Source organism: Echinops telfairi, unplaced genomic scaffold (genome assembly GCF_000313985.2).
Source record: "Echinops telfairi isolate 266 unplaced genomic scaffold, ASM31398v2 ScPeMD7_443;HRSCAF=831, whole genome shotgun sequence".
In the NCBI taxonomy this organism is placed as follows: domain Eukaryota; kingdom Metazoa; phylum Chordata; class Mammalia; order Afrosoricida; family Tenrecidae; genus Echinops; species Echinops telfairi.
The window spans coordinates 77,579,998-77,599,860 of NW_022104341.1; positions in this window are offsets into that span (position 1 = coordinate 77,579,998).

Genomic DNA, 19,863 nt, shown 5'->3' on the forward strand with positions numbered 1-19,863 from the left:
CCCAGTCTGCACGTGTGTCAGCCCCAGGGATGGGCAATCACAGGTAGTCTTTGGAAGCTGATATAAGCTCACGAGCTACGGGAACTTTCAGAAACCAAGTCCTGACCGAGGATCCTTGAAGCTGAGGGGTTTGGTGGTCCCCAGATCTGCCTCAGCCTTGCCTGTATCTGTGTCCTCACAGTGCCCTCTCCTCGCCTCAATCAAATCGATCATGAAAGCCGAGGAGATGCTTTTCATGCAGAAGAGAGGAACATAGGCATTTCCTGTCGAGGAAGTGGCCAGGCACAAGCATGGGCGTGTACAACCGTGCTGTGCTTGGGGAATGGGGAGGGGGCAGGGCCAACACTAACAGTGAGCTGAGGAAGGTTGGTTGGGATCAGGGGTCAGCACACTTGAGGGCGACTCTCCAATCCTGTCCCTCACAACAAGTTAAAACTTATCCCAGAGTCGTGAATATGCGTGTTTACAAATGAGTGAAACCACCACCATGTGAATCATCTGTAAATGAAACTAGGATAGTTTCATTTTCATTTTCAATTTTCCTTCGGAGCCACATGGGCATACCTAAAGAGCTGTGGATAGTTCGTGAGCCGCAGTTTACCGACCCCTGGGCCCGATCTTCAAGGCTTTGACCTTGAATCAATGTGCAGTAGGTAGCCACGGAAGGATATGGAACGATGGAGTTACAGGGGTGTATAGTGCTGATGGTTTAGACACTCTCAGAGGATGGTCCACAGGAAGGGACTGAGATAGCAGGGCAGCCAGGAGGGGCCTGTAGTACCTGTCCTCTCATGGTATGGCCTGAATTAAGGCGGTGACTGAGAAAGAGGAAGATAGGAAATACCTTTGGGGATTTGGGACAGTTGAGTGTGTTGAGGAAAGTCAAATAGCTTTCAAACCTCACTGGTTCCCAGGATGCCTGAGTCCAGGGGGCCCCAGGAGGAAGAGCATATTTGGGTAGAAGGTGGAGAGATTCATTTCAGACTCTGGCTCAGGTGGGATTGGAGTGGCGAGGTCTCTAGGACGTGGGCTCTGGTATGGAAAGATCTGGGAGTCCTCAGACGTCAAAAGAACCTGACACCAAGGGAGGCAACCAGCTGCGAGGCGGGCTGTAGTCATGCTTGTGGTAAACAGCGAGCTCAACTAATTCATTCAACCAAACGAGCGCCTTCCGTGTGCCACTGAGAAGGTGGCAGAGAACAAGACAGGGAAAGCTCGGCGTTATAGAGCCGCCGTCTGGTGAGGAGAGGTAGTCTGTGAAAGGAAAGCAACATACACTGCGGAAGCTGGCGGATGGTGCCAACTCTCCTGGAGGCCAGTGAAGGCAGGAGGAAGCGGGCAAGAGAAGGGGCGCGGTGGGGTGGGCTGTCATTGCAAATGAGGAAGGCCTGACTGAGAGGTGACACCTGAGGAAAGATTTGAAGGGGATGATCCAGGAGGGGTGGGGGGCGGGCAAGACTGTTTTGGAAAAGAAGCAGCAAATACAAAGGCCCGGGGGCAGGTGTGTGCCAGGCATTTGGGAAGAATAGCTAGGAGGTCATGTGACTGTCACCATCAAGTGTATTAGATGGCATAATAATCGATAGCCTTTGGGATCTGTCTATGCTGTGTAGTGCCATGCATTTCATAAGCCTGGGCTTGGAGAAGTCCTCTAACCTCCCTGAGCCTTACTTTCCTCATCACTCAAGTGACGCTGAGAATAGCATCTACTTCTTATTAGGATGTAATGAGTTTAATATAAATAAGCACTCAGCCCAGTGCCTGGCCCAGAGGGACGGGGTCCCCAACTATTATTATCGTGACCATTTTTACCGTCAACATATCCCCCCTCTAGACTTGGACCATTTGGAGACAAGGACTCTTGCTGCCGCCCAAGGCCAGGCAGAGTCTGGGCTTGAGAGGGAGGGTTGCTGGGCCCAACCAAAGAAAGAATCAAAGGCAGGAGCGGAAGGCCGCCAGGCTCCTGCAGGCATCCCACCCCAGCTCCCCAGGCCCCACGGCGCTGGCCAGAGCCCGGCTGCCTGGGCCTCCAAGCAGTCCTGTCCTCGACATGGCCATGTGCAGAGCCTCGGGGCTGACAATCTATTTGTTATTAGGGTAATAAATAAACAAGTTGCTTGTCAGCACGGGGACTGGCACGAGCGCCTTAGAAGATAAATGCTGCCTCTGAAATAGACAAATATTTACCATCCTCCAGACAAAGTTGTCAGCCCTGCCGAAGGCCTCCGGGGCTTGGAATGAAAGGGAACGCTATGATTTTTTCCCCACCCTAATGGAAATAGATCAGTGTACTTTGTTCTAAACAAAGAAGGTGATAGTGCCTATCCCTGAGCGCCTACTACGTGCTGGGACTCTCCCACACTCTTATCACCCTTCGGGGTCTGGGACTCTCCCACACTCTCATCACCCTTCGGGGTCTGGATGATAAGGGCCATTTCAAAGATGAGTAAACAGAGTGAACTGAACTGGCAGAGGCAAACGCTGGGATTGGAAATGGACCCTGAGCTCTGGGCCGGAGTTTTGCATGGGCAGTGTGTCGGGATCCTTAGGTGAGTGGGAAGAAAGCGGGGCAGGAGGACACACTCTTCTCCCCTGAGTACACCTGTCTCGCGTTTGCTTCTTGGAATAGACAAAGGGGACCCAGGCGCGGCTGCAGGAGGTGGCCACAGGAGGGTGGAAGAAGTCGTTTGTGTTGTGCAACCTCGGAGCACCAGAGCTGGGAGCCCCGTACAGATGCGTAAGAGCCTAAGTTCTGCACCAGTCCAAACGCATCAGCTCGGGCTGTGTGTGCTGGCGTTGGGGGTGTGGTGCCCATTTTCCAGATGAGGGCACTGAGGCTTGGCAGGCTGCTGCCTTGTCCGAGACCATATGGCTGCAACATGGCAGCACCAGGGTGCCAAGGTGGGGCTTCTGCAGACTGTGCAGATAGACTGAGTGGGTACCTGCCAGCCTTCCCAGGTCCCGTTCTAGTTCGGTCACTTGTTGGCTGAGGACGGGGGCAAGTTACTGTGACCCTATCTGTTTCCTTCTCTGGAAAAAGGGTATGATAGTAACTTTGTAGGGTTGTTAACTCCAAAGCTAACCTTGGAATCAGCTCCTCGTTTCCCCCCTCCTTTCCCGGTCTCCCCTCCCTTACGAACCCTTGATAATTTATAAATTATCATTATTTTGTCATCTCTTACACTGTGCGCTGTCTCCCTTCACCCATTGTTTTTCATCCCCCAAGGAGGAGGTTATATGTAGATCTTTGTAATCCGTTCTCCCTTTGTACCCCATCCTCCCTCTACCCTCCCAGTATCGCCACTCTCACCACTGGTCCTGAAGGGATCATCTGTCCTGAATTCCCTGTGTTTCCAGTTCCTATCTGTACCAGTGTACATCCTCTGGTCTAGCCAGGTTTATAAGGTAGAATTGGGATCATGATAGTTGAGTGGTGGGGGGGAGGCGGGAGAAAGCATTTAGGAACTAGAGGAAAGTTGTGTGTTTCATCCATGCTACAGTGCACCCTGACTGACGTCTCCTCCCCATTACCCCTCTGCAAAGGGATGTCCAGTTGCCTACAGATGGGTCTTGGGTCCCCACCCGCACTCCCCCTCATTCACGATGATATGATTTTTTTGTTCTTTGGTGCTTGATACCTGATCCCTTTGATATTGTGATCACACAGGCTGGTGTGCTTCTTCCATGTGGGCTTTGTTGCTTCTCGGCTAGATGGCCGCTTGTTTACCTTCAAGCCTTTAAGACCCCAGATGCTGTATCTCTCGATAGCTGGGCACCATCAGCCTTCTTCACCACATTTTCTTATGCACACATTTGTCTTCAGCATTTGTATGGGGAAGATGAGCACACAATGATGATTTTTTGTTCTTTGGTGTCTGCTACCTGATTCCTTCAACACCTTGTGTTCACACAGGCTGGTGTGTTTCTTCCATGTGGGCTTTGTTGCTTCTCAACTAGATGGCCGCTTGTTTACCTTCAAGCCTTTAAGTCCCCAGGTGATATATCTTTTGATAGTCGGGCACCATCAGCTTTCTTCACCACATTTGCTTATGCACACATTTGTCTTCAGTGATCGTGTCAGGAAGGTGGGTGTCATGGAATGTCCATTTAGTTGAGCGAGACAAAATCTTTATTAGAAGAGACAGACTCATCTTTCTGCCTAGAAGTAACTGCTGAATGTAGCAACCCAACAACCCCTACATCACTCAGGTTTGTTCAAAATCCCAAACCCACTGCCACTGAGCTGATTCAGACTCATTGTACCGCTATAGAGTTTCCGAGGCCGTAGACTTTTACGGGGATAGGCAGCCTCATCTTTTTCACCAAGAACAGCTGGTGGATTTGCACCTCTAAATCTCCAATGCTTCCCTAACGTGACTGAAGAATTAAAAGGATGTAAAAAGTTAGTATGTGTAAAGAATTTAGACTGTGCCTGTCACATAGCAGACCATACACATCAGTGATTATTGTTATCATTATCAGTTGTCATTCATTCATTCTGCCAGATGTGTCATCACCTAAAGAAATACTGTCAGTTCCCACCCACATGCCCCCCCTCAGCTTTACCACTCCTGAGCACACCAGGAGTACCAGGGTGTTGACCCTCCCCCAGAGCAGCTTGCACCCAATGGGCAAGAGAACTGGTGAGTTAATAGCCCAGCTTCCTCCTCCCTCGGGAGGCTGACTCTGAGACAGGAGCTCCACGCTGACTCCTGGCCTTAGGTTCCAGTTGCCCAGGTGGTCACTGGTTTAGCCATGCCCCCTTCCTTGGTGCGTCTCTCACCTGCCTCAGTGCCTTCAAACTTCCCTTCCAGCATTTCACTTTCCAAAAACACTTCCTGGTGTAGAATTTAGTTCTGGGGCTACCCAAATCAAGATAATGCCTAATGAGTATTAGCTTCTACGCTTGGGTCTAGGTAGGCAGATGAAGAAGGGGGCAGGGATGTGGGGCAGCTGGGTGGGTGGGGTGGGAATTCTTGGCACAGGGTCCAGCACCTGCAAAAGCAGAGATATACACAACGCAAATTCTGCTTGGGGAAGGGTGTGGAGAGCAGTCTGGTTGGGGCAGAGGGCTTACTGTCTACTGATTTGTTGTTTACAGTGTGGCCAATCAGGGGCACATACTTACAGATCTCTGATGGCCACGAGGAAGCCTCTGCTAAAACAGTCACAACAACAAGGCCGCTGCTGCAGAGGCAGTGGTCACTTCTGCTTCATGTATATCCAAGCAGAACTGTGCTCCGTAGACTTTACAATGGCTTTTGGGGGGGGTGAGGGGGTGTTGTTTTCAAGTAGATAGCCAGGCTTGTCTTCTGAGGAGCCTATGCGGGGACCTGACTGCCAACTTTTGCAACAAGTCAGGCACGTAACCCTTTGTGCCATCCAGGCATGCTTTGCCAAGACAATAGCTCCAATTTAATGATTTATAGACCACTTGGCAAAAAGGCCACTTGGGGTGTCCATCTGCACTGTTTTGAAGGCCTTAATGGTAGGTATCAGCTTGAGGGTGATGTTTGACTTCCTTAGAAAGCACGGCTCATTGTTGAGGGTCCCCAGGGCACCACCTAGGAGCCATGAAGGGAATGGAATATTTCCCCAGGGTGGCAAGGATGGGAAGCTCAGCCCAGTCCTCGGAACAACCATGGCTTCTCCCAAGGAGCCTAGCCTCTTCCTTCTTCTTGTCCCTCCTCCAGGAAGCTCCCTCGCCTCTTCCTTCTCCTGCCCTCCGCCGCCTCTGCAGTTCTTTTTGAATGTTCACATGCTTTGGTGTCCAGTTCAACCAACAGTCCCTGAGTTCATGTTGCAGCTAGACTCTCAGCTCCGGGATCCAGAGATGCCTCACATGTAGATCTAGAACATTTTTGAGCTGCCGAATATTTCAACCAACCCGGCTCCAATCTCAGCTTCTCTCCATTGACAAATTCACAATGTGTAATCATTCCAAATTTGTACTGGTTTGAAAGCTACCTTTGCATTTCCCATGAAAAACAAACCAACCAAAACAAATTTAACAGAGATACTTATTTTTAAAATAAATCACCGGAGAGCTATTTAATTGATACTAAGTCTATAAACATAATCTATGGCAAAATTCATATTCACTTATAAAGGTGAGCTCCTCTAAGCATGCCTTTGATGGGCAGGGGCAGAGCCTCCTATTTCCTGGCCTGTTTTGTAGTAGACAATCTTCTTTGTCAAGAAGCAGCTCTGAGCTCCTCTCCTAGAGCAACGCCCGTCTGATGGCTTAGTTTTCATGTGCCTTCACTATGGGACAACATCTTATCTCTTCCAATCACTGTGTGATTGCTGATGTTGACGACGAATCCTGGAGTTCAGTCGTAGAGCCTCCACTGACTTCCGGAACAAGTGATTAAGCCCCGACCAGCGCAGTAGCATCTGAAGTCACTTTAGTCTAACCCCGTCTTTATTACTGTTGTGAGGCGCCGTCCAGTCGGTGACTGTAGAAACTCTGCTCGGTCCTGTGCCATCCTCCTATGTTTGAGCCCGCTCCCTCCACCCTCCCTCCAGACTCTTCCGCTGAGCAGGCCTACTTCTCAGGCCTGGACCGTGTCCCTGGTTCGCTCTCCTGCTTCTTCCTTCACTGGGAACGCTCTTTCATTCTTCAATCCGCCGTGTCTTTCAATGCCCGATGAAACCCTGCCTCGTCTACAAAGTGTTTATCCCAGCTGACGGTGGGCCTCCCCCAACACCTCTTCAGGGGCTTGAACTCATATTCTTTCCGGCATTCGAGTAGACAAACCCTTTTCTCATGATTAGATTGTACGCTCATTGAAGGCAGTTCCAATATCTTCTACAGTCTCACAAATCCACACCACCTTGCAGACTCTGGGTCTACAGTTCTAAGGGGAGAAGCCAGAATTTAAATGCGTGCAGTCTTGCCCCACAGCTCCTGCTTTTGCATCCCTTGGAATGAATGGAAGGAAAAGTCTCTGTTGGTCATGTCACGGTGAGGGTGACATCAACCCTGAAGTTCTGTCACTCTCAGTGGGTTTTGGGCTGCCTCGGGCTTTCTTCGATGCACAGGTTGGAAATTCAGTGGCAGCCGCGGGCTTATATCGGAGACTTCACCATGAAGCCAAGGCTGGACCGAGGTAGCTCCTGGGCAGTCGTCGTACCCTTGACATCCACTCTCCCTATCTCTCACTAGCCAGTGTCTATTCGGAAGACACAGTTTGAGCTCTGCCATGCATCATACCTTGAGTTAGGCTGTGGGAATACAAAGATGCACACGGAGCTCGTCTCCAGGAGGAGACAGGCACGCGACTAGACGAAGACCACTCTAGGGGACATATGCTGTAATAGGAGGTGTCTCAGGGACCATGCAGAATCCAGAGCAGGGAAACCAAGGGACTGGAGAGATGACTCTTTCTTCTGCTAGCTCTTCTTGGTCTATGGATACGAACACTCACTCTGAAATCCTCATCGTATTTCCTCTCTCGTCTTGGTTTTCAATCTCTGCACAGCAAGGAAGCTGAACTCGATGGTCCCTCTGGATTGCTCTGTGTCCAGGGACCCTGACAGTTCTCAGCACGCTCTCCACACTTCTCAAAAGGGAAGGTGGATGGCACCCCAGAGCTCCGAGGTCCAATAAGGCCTAGGCCCTCCCATTGGAACGTTGGCTCGGGGGCTTCCAGAGGTTGCAGGCCTTCTGCTGGAGTTTGTCTCAGAGCTGGGCACGACCAGGTCTGCGTTGGACACGTTTGCTCTCTTCCTGTTAGGTCATGGGGGAGGCTGCTCCCTGTGAGCATGGGCCAGGGATCCGAAGTGCGATTGTGGGCAAAGACAGGCCCAATTGCTGCCCTCGTGAAACTCAGGGAGTGCCACACAAACAGATGTATCATTTTATTTATTTATTTACAATTTATTGGGGCTCATACAATTCATCACAATACATAGATCAATTGTGTAAAGCACACCTATACATTTGTTGCCCTCATTATTCCCAAAATTCACTTTCCTCTTGGGTTCCCGGAATCAGCTGATTTTCCTTTTCCCCCCCTCCCCCTCCCTTCTCCCCCATGAACCCTTAATAATTTATAAATTATTATTATATCTTATATTACACTGCCCGGGGTCTCCCTTCACCCACCCCTCTGCTGCCCATCCCCCAGTGCAGAGGTTATATGTAGATCCCTGTGATCAATTCCCCCTTTCTACACTCCCCTTCCCTCCTGGTATCGCCACTGTCATCCCTGGTCCTGAGGGGTTCATCTGTCCTAGATTGCCTGCGTTTCCAATTCCCATCTGTACCACTGTGCATCATCTGGTCTAACCAGGTCTGCAAGGCAGAATTGGGGTCATGGTAGTTGGGGGGAGGAAGCGTTTAAGAACTAGAGGAAGGTTGTGGGTTTCATTATTGCTATACTGTACCCTAAGTGACTCATCTCCCCACTACCCCTCTGCAAGGTATGTCCAGTTGTCTAGAGATGGGCATTGGGTCCCCATCACGTGCACCCTAAATACCGACATGTACATATGTAAATATATTTAAGATTATGGGGGGAACAGACCTAGGTGCAAATAACTATAGGTTTGGTAGTAGGGTGGCAGGTGGACATTGGGCCTCCTCGTGCACACTCCCCTAATACAAGAGCACCTTGGTCAGCTAAACGGTCATTTCATGATATCTGCCTTCCTGACATGATCGCTGAAGACAGATGTGTGCATAAGCAAATGTAGTGAAGAAAGCTGATGGTGCCCGGCTATCAAAAGATACAGTGTCTGGGGTCTTAAAGGCTTGTAGGCAAACAAGCGGCCATCTAGCTCGGAAACAACAAAGCCCACAGAGAAGAAGCACACGAGCCTATGCGAACACGAGGTGTTGAAGGGAACAGGCAGTAGACATCAAAGAACAAAAACCATCATATGTGACCACCTTCCCTACATAAACACTGAAGACAAATGTGTGCAAATGTATCATTTTATCCTGAGCTGAGTACTTGCGAGCAAGGAACGTGTTCATAGGAGAGTGAAAGTGCCCAGCGTTGAGGCATGTCAATGGATTTGACAGCATGAAGCCATTATGAAAAGTGGGCCCAGAAGCCACATGGGAGTGAGGAAATGGAGATCGTCGGGTAGACAACTCTTCTAACTTCTGAAAGGGCTGGGGAGAGCCTTAGAGCTGTTTCGTTGAAGGCACATTTAAAAACGGCTTCAAAGAGGTTGAAACGGTATCTTATAGTTTTTAGAACAAGCTTGCAACAAAGTCATGTTTTGTTCCCGTTGGGCATCAGGGAAAATGGAGGTCTTGAGCAGTGTGTAAACCCCCAGAATGCCTGCCCTTCTGTTCACCAAAGACTGGCGTTATGTGGTTTGTTTTTACCACATGTTTTATTATTTTATTTTTAATCAATTAATTATTATTTATTTTATTTTTATTTTTGTCATCTTAGCACTCTATGATTCAGGACCTTGGCCAGCTCACATGGAACCTCCAATGAGAGATGCCGAGAACCCCAATGTGGTCAACACTTTGCAAGCTGGTCTTCTTAGCAGACATCGAGTGAACGCCCACCGAAAGCCAGTTCTGTGGCAGAACTGGAGAAACGTCCTGTAAGAAGCGCACCTTTGGATGGAGAAGACATGGACACAGGTATTCACAGCCGGGGGTAAGATGCACAAAAGGATTGTGGGATTGGAAAGGAGAGTGAGCGTCAACCTTCCTGAAGAAGGTTGAGCCTAAGCTAAACTTTTGAGGAAAGCAGGTGGCAGTGAGGAGCCACTGAAAGGAAGAAAACAAGGTCACATGTGTGTTAAAGACTCACTCGTTCACTCACTCACTCACTCACTCACTCATTCACTCGGTGTCATCAGGTTGATTCCAGCTCATAGCAACCTAATAGGACAAGGTAGAACTTCCCCTCTGTGTTTCAAAGACTTTAACTTTTTATGAGTGTGGGAAGCCTTGTCTTTCATCCTCAGAGCAGTTGGTGGTTTTGAACTGCTGCCCTGGAGGCTAGCAGCCCAATGTGTAACCACTAAGCCACCAGGGCTCCAAAGAAAGACTACGCTGGTACAGTGTGAGACTAGAAAAGAGAGAGAGAAGAGATCGCAGGTGACTGTCTTGGGATGAATAAGCGGAATCTCCCTAAGCACACCCTAAAAGGCACAGTGAGATTTTCATCTTGCTTGTAAGAGCAGATGGAAATTCTGGGATTGGTATGTTTCCTTTCGGCATGGGCAGTTTTGTGATCTTGACAGCGGAAGCTGTCCCTGTGAGGGAATGTCTTGCTAGTGGTCAGGAGGGAAATGAAACACGGAGAAAGAGGAGAGAGGAGGTTTTGATCTGATGAACATCCCCTGGGCATCAGGAGCATGCTAGGGACTTCCACATACGCTACCTCATTTAATCCTCCCCAATCCTTTGAACTAATGAAGTCCCCAGTTTGCATGAAAAACAAAGACCCCCAAGAGATTCATTAATTTTTGCCTGTAGCTGCACACCAGGAGTCAGGATTTGAACCCAAGCCTGCCTTCAGGGCTCCCAACTCCCCTTGCTGCCTCCTCGAGCATGCCGTGGAGACCCAGCTGACAGAGGGACAGTTTTGGTTCTCCTAGGAACCCACCCCACAGCCTACTTGTGCACACACAAAGCGAGCATCACACCAAGCATCGTTCCCCAAGGCCTTGGGAAAGGCAAGGCGACCAACGGACTCAGTATCTGGACATGGTCTCTCTTGGGTTGGGTGAGTTTTACCTACTCACTGCCACCCAGGGGCACCCTATGTGGCAGAAAAGATGGCCCCTGTGCTCAGGGATGGGCAGAGAAGGGATTGTGTATTGGTCTGAATTACCTGATTTGACACCCCCCCACCTCCTGCTGCCGCAGGTGCCCTTCGCCCCCAGGTTTGGAGATGGTGGATTTTCTCTGGGCCTTTTGCAGCCGCTGCGGCACAGTGGCTGCTGCAGAGCCCGAGGAAGCTTTATGGAGATGGTCACACTCCAGTGCCCAAGCTACTTGTTGGAACTTTCCAGAAATATTGCACTGCAGACATTTTCCACGCCGTTATGCTAATGGAATCAGGAAAAATCAATTGTCCTTAAGGAACAGGGGAATGAGACGTGCTGTAAATGCCACGGGATGAGTGATTGGTTGATTGCTCGCCGGCGATCGGAGCGCGTCTCATCTCTACATTATTCTGATGAATTTTTATGGCATGCCTCCTCTGTTGCTTGCTGCCTCCCCCTCCCCTGCCCCCCCCACCCCCCCAGCGAGGGAAGAAGGTTTATGGCTTGCAGCTTCTCAGTTGATTGAATGCAGCTGGCATGGTTGCAGCAGAGGACAAATAGGTACATTTGCTTTACAGGCTGAGCAGAGTGGGTTTGGAGAAATTGCACCACGTTTCGTCCCTCTGCAACAAAGACGCCCTTAAACATGCAGATATCCTTCATAAAACGACTCGACTCGCCTTCACGGCCATCTCGAATCTTCCTATCAGAGGAAAGGGCAAAGGAGGAAAAAAAAAAAAAAAAGGCTGCATGGGGGCGGGCCGCAGAGAAATAGATGGCCTGCGATTCTGCGGAAAGCCGATCGTTCATTCTTATCGCAAAGGAAGCTAACGAAGGCATTTCATTAGTATTCATTTTAGGCCCATGTGATTTCCCCCCCTTCTTCTTTGCTAACACAAAAATAAAGAAAGAAATAAAGAAATAGCCGAGGCCTGTCTGGGAAACTGCCGACGGGGAGCGTGGAGCGGAGGTCCGCCCTTTCTGGGATGAGTGCGCCCCTCCTTGGGCTAGGGGGCCTGGAGAAATGGACGCCGCACGAATGAGGGCCGCCGAGGGCAGGGAGGAGAGCAGGTTGGGGTGGACAGGCCCTTTGGGTGGCCGAGCTGGGTCCAGCTGGGCGGTGGCCGTGCATGGGGCGGGGGCAACCCCGCTCAGATTGGCTTCCTGGGAGTCAGCTGAGCGGGAGTCAGCCTTGGCCGCAGGCTCCGAGGTCGACGACGTGTTTCGGTCCTTGGTCAGGGCGCTAGAGAGGGCTGTCCACTGTTTGCTTTTTCCTGGCTTTTCCTCAAGGGCAGCTAAGGCCCTCGAGGGTTGGGAACTGATATCGGGTGGAAACCTAGGCATGTCTGGCGGGAAAGAGGAGTTTCCGAGACGCACATCTTGTCTTCCATCGTTCACAGGAGCTTCGTGGACAGAGAAGTAGACGTAGGTCCTTAGACCTCGGAGGCCTGAAGTAGGGCCAGTGGGTGGAAGTGACAGAGCCAGAGGAACATACCAGATTTGTGACCAAATGTCAGATCAAACCCTTTTCTGTTGTTATAGTTGCCGCTGAGCAGATTCCCGCTCATGGTGACACGCGTGTATAGGGTGGGACCGTGGGGTTTTCAAGGCTGATCTTTTGGAAGTGGATTGCCAGGCCTGTCTTCTGAGGTGCTTTTTCAAGTCTGTCCATAGACAAGTTACTGACGTCTCTGAGCTTCAGAATCCACATTCGTAAAGTGAAGTAAATGAGAATTAAACCACAGCTTCTGGATTCCATGCAAACCCCTGTAGACTGCAGTGCCGAGAGGAGGGTTTCAGCGACCCCTTTGCAGAGAAGAAGCAGAAGCCGACTCCGAGAGGTGGTGAACAGCACCACCTCTGGGAAGCAGGAACCCTGGTGGCACAGTGGTTACATGTTGGGTTGTGGTTTGCAAGGTTAGCAGTTCGACACCACCAGTTGCTCTGTGGGAGAAAGTCGAGGCTTGGAAACCCCTAGGAGCTGTTCTACTCTGCCCTGCAAGGTCACTGTGGGCTGCCTTTGAGTTAATTGCAGTAAGTTTGTTTGTCTCCTGAGAAACAGACTTTTGGTCCGGAGCCAAAGCAATTTCCCTCCATCAAGGGCCTCCTTGCTCAGCTCCTGTAGGGTTGTGGTAGGGAGGAGGTGAGCCACACAGACAGAATGCACTTTGTTCCTGGCTACAAACTCTCACAGCTGACCTTAAATGTCAGGTCATTTGACATGTTTCCTTCTCTCTCAAGAGCTGTTCCCTCCCAGAGGGCAATGTTCCTTTGTGCTACTCTCTGTGGTTAATCCAGGTGCTTCAGCAACTCCGGACTTGCTTTAACATGCTGGGTCCCTTGATACTTGCCGCACTCGGCCTGTGCTATGGCTTCCACATGGAACATTCTCCGCTACCTTTCCCACCTGGGCAGGTCTCGCCCATTCTTTATGTAACTCTAACTCTAATGGTAACAAAAAAGCCGTGGGAGTCATGGAAACGGGTTGAACTGGGTTCAAATACTGACATTGTTCTGTCATCATGAGTGAGGTATATAGCAACTCTCCGAGCCGCTCTTTGCTCACTGTCAAAGGAGTGCTTGGAGGATTCAGGGTCTGGTATATAAAGCCCCAAACCAAATCCATTGCCATCGAGTCAATCTGATTCATAGCAACCTTAGAGTTTCTGAGACTGTAAATCTGTCTGGGGACAGGCAGCCTCCTATTTCTTTTGTGGAGCATCTGGTGGGTTTAAACCATCAACTGTGTTAGCAGACCAACATCTAGCTCACAGATAGATGGGTGTCCACAAACAAACAAACAAATGGTGTGATCGAGTTAGTTCCATGGTGACTGTGTGTGTGAGAGTAGAACTATATTCCACAGGATTTTTCTAATGTCGATCCCTAGCTCTTTCTTCCAAGGTGCCTCAGAGTGGACTTGAACCTCTAACCTTTTGGTTGGCAGCCTGGCACCTAATTATTTGTACTACCCAGGGACTCCTTATGAAAGGTTGCTAGATAGGGACAAAAGGGGGTTGTCTCCACCGAATGCCTATGCTACACTAAACTTAGCTGTCCATGCCACAATAAAGGGTTTGGAAAGAAATCAGGTACACTAATTAGACACCTATGGGAAAATCCAGAACTGAGCATGATCAGACCAAAGTGACAAGTCACCTAGGCCCAGGTGAAGGGAAACCTGGATCCATATACAACGTTAGGCACATGACATCACAAAGGGACACCTAAACTCAGCCAATAAGATGGGCCAATACCCTCAACCACGCCTCCCCAACCAGTGGGGATAGGAGGGGAGAAAGGCAGACCAGGGCAGCTGAGCTCTTTCTTTCAGGTGTGCCCTGTAGGCAGCGGGTGGGAATCTCTCCCACGGGCATGGCGCTTAAGTGCCTGCAGGGCCTCGTGGGGGCCTCATTCTCTTGGCCTCTTGTGACTTCCTGCTCTTGGTTCTGCACGCTCGGCTTCGCGTTCCTGTTCCGGCATTCATTTCACGTGGTTTATCGCACTCCCCTGAAGTGGCTGCAGTGGTCATTTTCAGTCGCGAACTTTCCCACGGCCCTGTCATGTGGCCTTGCACTTTCCAGGGATAGCATGTACTTTCTGAGACTGTAATACCTGAAACTTCCCTTCCCCTCATAAATGTTATTTGGATCACAAAAGCGCTTCTGCCGTGTGAATTCTTGCAGCGTTGCCAAGCAAGAACCCAGGTAAACCACTCCAGAAACCAAACACGTATGCAATCATAAAAACAAAAAAACGAGTGATGTGGGGATCTTTTGTTGGTGAGCCTCTTGAGAGAGGAGCGAAGGCCTTTGTTTCATCCTTCCTACCTGGTCTTCCCTCCCCCCACCTCCTCCCCTCCACCCTCTTCACTCAGTGCAGCAAGTTGATGCTGATGCACAGTGGCCCTGCTGTAGCACAAGGTAGAACTTGACTTTTCAGATGGCCCGGGCTCAGTAGGAATCTACTCTGTGGCAGCGAGGGAGTGTGAGTCAGGGCTCTTTGGTTCTTTTGAAGTCTCCCTCTCTTCTCCTCCCCTCCCTCTGTCAAAGGAGGGGGGGCATAGCGGGGACATGTTGGGCATGGACCACAAGGTTAGCAGTTTGAAACCATCAGCCGCTCCAAAGGAGCACGGGCTTTCTACTTACTCACAGGGCAGTTCTCCTTAGTCCTATAGTGTTGTTATGAGTGGGCATCCGCTTCATCGTAGTGAGCTTGTTTTTTCCCTCTAGGTCAGGCCGGAGAGCTGCTCAGGGTCGGGACCCATTCTCTGGGCAGGTCTATGAAGGGCTCTGGCAAGAGAGTCCTGGAGACACCCCAGGCAGTGGGGATAGGAGGAGATAAAAGCAGACTGCGGGCAGCCGAGCTCTAACCTTCTGAACCTCTAACTTTTTGGTTAGCAGCCTAGCACCTAATAGTTTGGAAATCTGGAGCCCCAGCCCTGCCTCCTTGTGTGACCCCAGGATCAGAAAACCAAACCAAACTCCCTGTCACCAGGTGGGTCCCAACTCCCACACCCGGTCAATTCCTGCGCTCCAAGGGGCTTTGGGGGGAGGGAGCTTTGTCGGCCCTAATGCACCCCATGGGGTGCAGGGATTGCTGCTTCACGGCCCTCATTATTGCGGCTGCGGTTATAGTCTCTCCAAAAACCAAAAAAAAAAAAAAAAAAGGCCCCACGGTCAGGGTCCTGAAGTCAGTCTCTGAGAGGAGACGGCGTGCCCTTGAGTCTGCTGTTTCCTGTGGGTAATTTGAAACTGGGGCTCAGAGAACTGAACTCCAGTTAATGGTTTTCAATAAAGAATTAAGTGCTGCTGGGGCCGGTTTCCCGGAAGGCTGGGGGCGGGGGCAGTTGCACTCGTTTAGGGATGCGTTTGCATTTTCCGGTCAGTTAGTCAGCCTGATGAAAAAGGGATACGATCAGGCCACAGCAGCCAGAGGGTGGGCCAGGAGGGGGCAAGAGGGACCGCCCCCTCCCCCCACCCCCACCCCCCACACTGCGGAGGCTGCAGGGAGGGAGCGATGGGAACCGCCCTTAGAGCTAGATCCCCTTTTGCACAAAGGGTGGGTGTGTTGGGCACCCGGCTAGTGTCCCCCTCCCTCCGGCAGCCCCCATGGGAAGGAATGCTGAAGGTTTCTTACAGCTCTTTCTGTGTTTTCCGCATAAAACAACTTCTTCACGCCTCCTCCACAACCCTCAGAGACGGCTCTTCGGTGCATCACTCTTGTTTTGCAGCTGAGGGAAGGCAGGGGCAGAGAGGCTAAGGAACTTTCTCAAGATCACACAGCAGGTCTAGGCTTCGAAGGCACCAAAAGTTCTGAGCCTCCTCTATCACCCCAAGGGCGCCCTCGAGGGGCATGTGGGAGTCAGAGCGGACTCCAGGGCAGTGCGTGGGGTTTGCTTTGGATGGAACTACTACAAGGGGTCTTGTCTCTCGGGGAGTCTTTGAGTCACTTTCCTCCCCGTGGGGTTGGCAAGCAGGGTCATCAGCTCTATCTCCCAGGCGAGGACACAGGACACAGAGGAAAGGCAAGGGGATTTTAGGGAGCGAGACATAAAAGCAGGCTTGGAGACACCGCTAGTGGATGTGGAAGCACAAAGGCCTCATGACAAAGCTGTTTGGCAGCAGGCAGCCACAGCCTTAGGGGACCCTGGTGGTGCAGTGAGCAGCATTTGGTCAGGGGTTCACACCCACCAGTTGTTCTGCAGCAGCAAGATGTGGCAGGGTGCACTCATCCATAGTACAGCCTTGGAAACCCTATGGAGCACTGGTGTCCTGTCCTATGGGGTTGATATGAGTCAGATTCAACCAGACAGCAATGGTTTCTTTTGTTTGTGTGTTTTGTTTTTATGATCAAAAGCCTTAAATGGGTTCATCTATACTCTTTGCCCTGATATTTCTACTTCTGAGATTATGCCCTAAGGAAACAATTCTGCCCAAAGAAGACAGTTCTAAATACAGTAGTCCCCCGACCCCCTTAGGTGCAAGAGATACGTCCTGACACGCTAACAGCTACCTGAAACTGAGGACGGCACCGAACCCCGTGTATCAGAGTAAGTATGCTTTACAATAGTGTTTATATTGCCACCAGGGTCCCAGTTCATACATGCACAAGTTTATTCCAAACAAAACGTGTTTCAACCTGTCTCTGCAGTCAGTGGATGGCTGCAGCCCCGTTTTCTCAGTAATACATTGTCTTTCTCTTGTTAGATTGCCTTAACAAAAGTCCAATCAAAACAGTGGCTTCCAAGGGGATCTGCTTGGCCAGTGAAACGCAAGGCAGAGTGGTCAGTTCAGAAAGTTATGGTGACTGTTTTGGGGGGGCTTCCAAGGGGAACATCTTGATAGATATCCTCAAAGGACACAGCAGGATCATGGGGGCTTCTTAGGAAGAAATTGTAAGAAACTTAAAAAAAAAAAAAAAAAAAAGCAAACAGCATTGGTGAGAAAAGGCCAGGGGAGCTGCACCTAAGATTTTTTTTCATCATGATAATGCACTTGTTCTTTTAAGGTAGCAGGACTATCCTGAGAGGATTTCATTAGGAAACCATATCCTCTCCATCCTGCAGCCCTAATTGTGCCCCTTCAGCCTTCTTTCTCTTCTCAAAACTCCAAGAACATGTAAAAGGAACACAGTTTGAGCCCCCGAGGATATCCGGACTGTTGTTTTGAAGTGTTGTAAATCGTATTGATGTTTTTGTTGAATGAAGTTTTCTATGATTTTGTAGAAATATTAAAAAAAACCCTGAACTTGTCTACTATATATTTGTCCTATACAGACATTTGGCAGGTCCCCAGGGTGCTCCAGTCTGACAGCGTCCATCTGTCAGATGCTGGCAGGGTGTGGCACGGCTTGCACTCAACTGTGTTCTCCCTGTTTGAGCCTCGGGCAGGGCAGGAGGAAGCCGCCTTTGGATCAGGGAGGGAGGACAAGAGATTTTGTCCCACTCTTCAGAATAACGTGCAATTTCAATAGGAGGAGCTTTCAAATATTTTTGTTCGAAATGGAATGAAAAAAATGGAATTTCTGACTATGACCTTTTGGACAACCTTCCATATTTTTGAAATAGTTGCCCATTGGGAGCTGAACCTTGGGAAAGTGAAACTTCAGATAAGGGGGGACTATTGTAAAAGAAAAGATGGGGTATTTGTAATATAAAATGACTGGAAGGAATTGAAGTAAAATCTGGTCTTTATATTTGATTGGACCGTCTGCAGCCATGAAAAATAACGGCTTTTAAAAAGGCAACATGCCCCACACCCAAACCCGCTGCTGAGGAGTCCTTGGCACAGCCTGTTTCTGCAAAGATTGACAGCCTTGGCAACTCTCTGGACAGTTCTACTCTGCCCTGCTAAAAAACGGCCACTGCCATCGCGTCCATGCCGACTTACAGCAACTGTGTAGGACAGGGTAGAACTGCCCCTGGTGCTTTCTGAGACCGTCACTCTTTACCGGGAGGCTGGTGGTTTCAAACTGCTGACCTTGGGGGTTCGTCGTCCAACATGGAACCCACTCTGCTCCCAGGACTCCTGTGGTATATGAGTAGGTGATAGCCATCCACTCCCAGATGTTTCTTTCACTGCTCATATTCTTTTGACGTCTAGCTGTTGGTGAATTTGCGGATGGAGCTTCCAGGCCCGGCCTCTCCAGTGAAGGGTTCTCCTTAGAGTCAGGGTGGACGTAGCAACGCTCTGTCTCCAGACCCCAGGGAACATTAGTAGTTCAGTGGTAGAATTCTTGTTTCTGTGGGGACCTGGGTTCAATTCCCGGCCAGTGCACCTCCGGTGCAGCCACCTCCCATCTTTCATTGGGAGCTTGGAAGTTACTCTGATGCTGGGCAGGTTGCAGCAAAGCTTCTGGACTAAGAGAGGCCTGTGATCTACTTCTGCAAATCAGCCTGTGGAAACGCTACAGTGGACTACGCTCGCGTCTGCGGCAGATGGTAGAGGTGGCACCGACTGGGTAGAGTGGGAGGTCCACGAGTGGGAGGCTGACTCGTGAGCACCTAACCTTTTACTAGTTCCAGACACCGGGCAGAAGGATGCAGACAAGGAGGGGCAGCTGGATCCTCCGCTCCATCTGCAGCTGGACGCTGAGCCCTTGGGCCGTCCCTGAGATTCACCGTCTGTCCGGAAGGCCTCTCTGACAACACACACCATGAAGTTAGCGCTCTCAGCAGCTGCTTGCTGCGAAATGTCCTGCAGGCACAGAGGCTTGCGTGTGTCTGATGCTGCCTGCTGGGGGCACAGGCCCTCTGCTCCCTCATGCATTTCTTCATTCCCTCCCCATTCACTTCCTCCCTCATCGCGCCTCGTAGAAATAAAACTACTGCAAACCCTTCTGCAGAGTTGACGCCATGTTTGCTGGGTCCCAGGAATCTATACCAGGGGCTTAATGGATTTAATCCTCACATCTGTCCTGCAGAAGAGGATACTCAGCAGAGCTTTGCAAATCTTATAACAACCCATCATTCAATTGTATTAAGTATACTTGTACATATGTTGCCATCAACATTTCCAAAACAATTGCTTCCTACTTGAGCCCTTGGTATCAGCTTCTTTTTTCCCTTCCCTCCCTCCTTTCCTCTCTCCTTCCCCCACCCTTCCACCCTCATGAATCCTTAATCAATTATATATTATTACTGTTATTTTATGTCTTACACTGTCCTTTGTTTCCCTTTACCCACATTTCTGTTATTCGCCCCCCCCCGGGGGGGGGCTATATATCCAACCTTGTGATGGGTTCCCCATTTCTCCCCTTTTTCTCCAGCCCCACCATCCCCCTACCCTCATGACATCGCTACTCCCACTACTGTTCATGAGGGTTTTATCTGTCCTTAATTCCAGGTGTCAAGAGCTCTTATCTGTACCAATGTGTGTACTCTGGTTTAGCTGGATTTTTAAGGTAGAACTAAGTCATGTTAGTCGGGAGGAGGAAGCATTCAGGAACTGGAGGAATGATGTGTGTTTTGTCAGTGCTATATTGCACCCTGGTTGAATCGTCCCTTCCTTGTAACCCTTCTGTGGAAGATGTCCAATTGTCTACAGATGGGCTTTGGGTCTCCACTCCAACCCCACTCTTTCACATCGATATAATTGTTTGTTTGGATCTTTT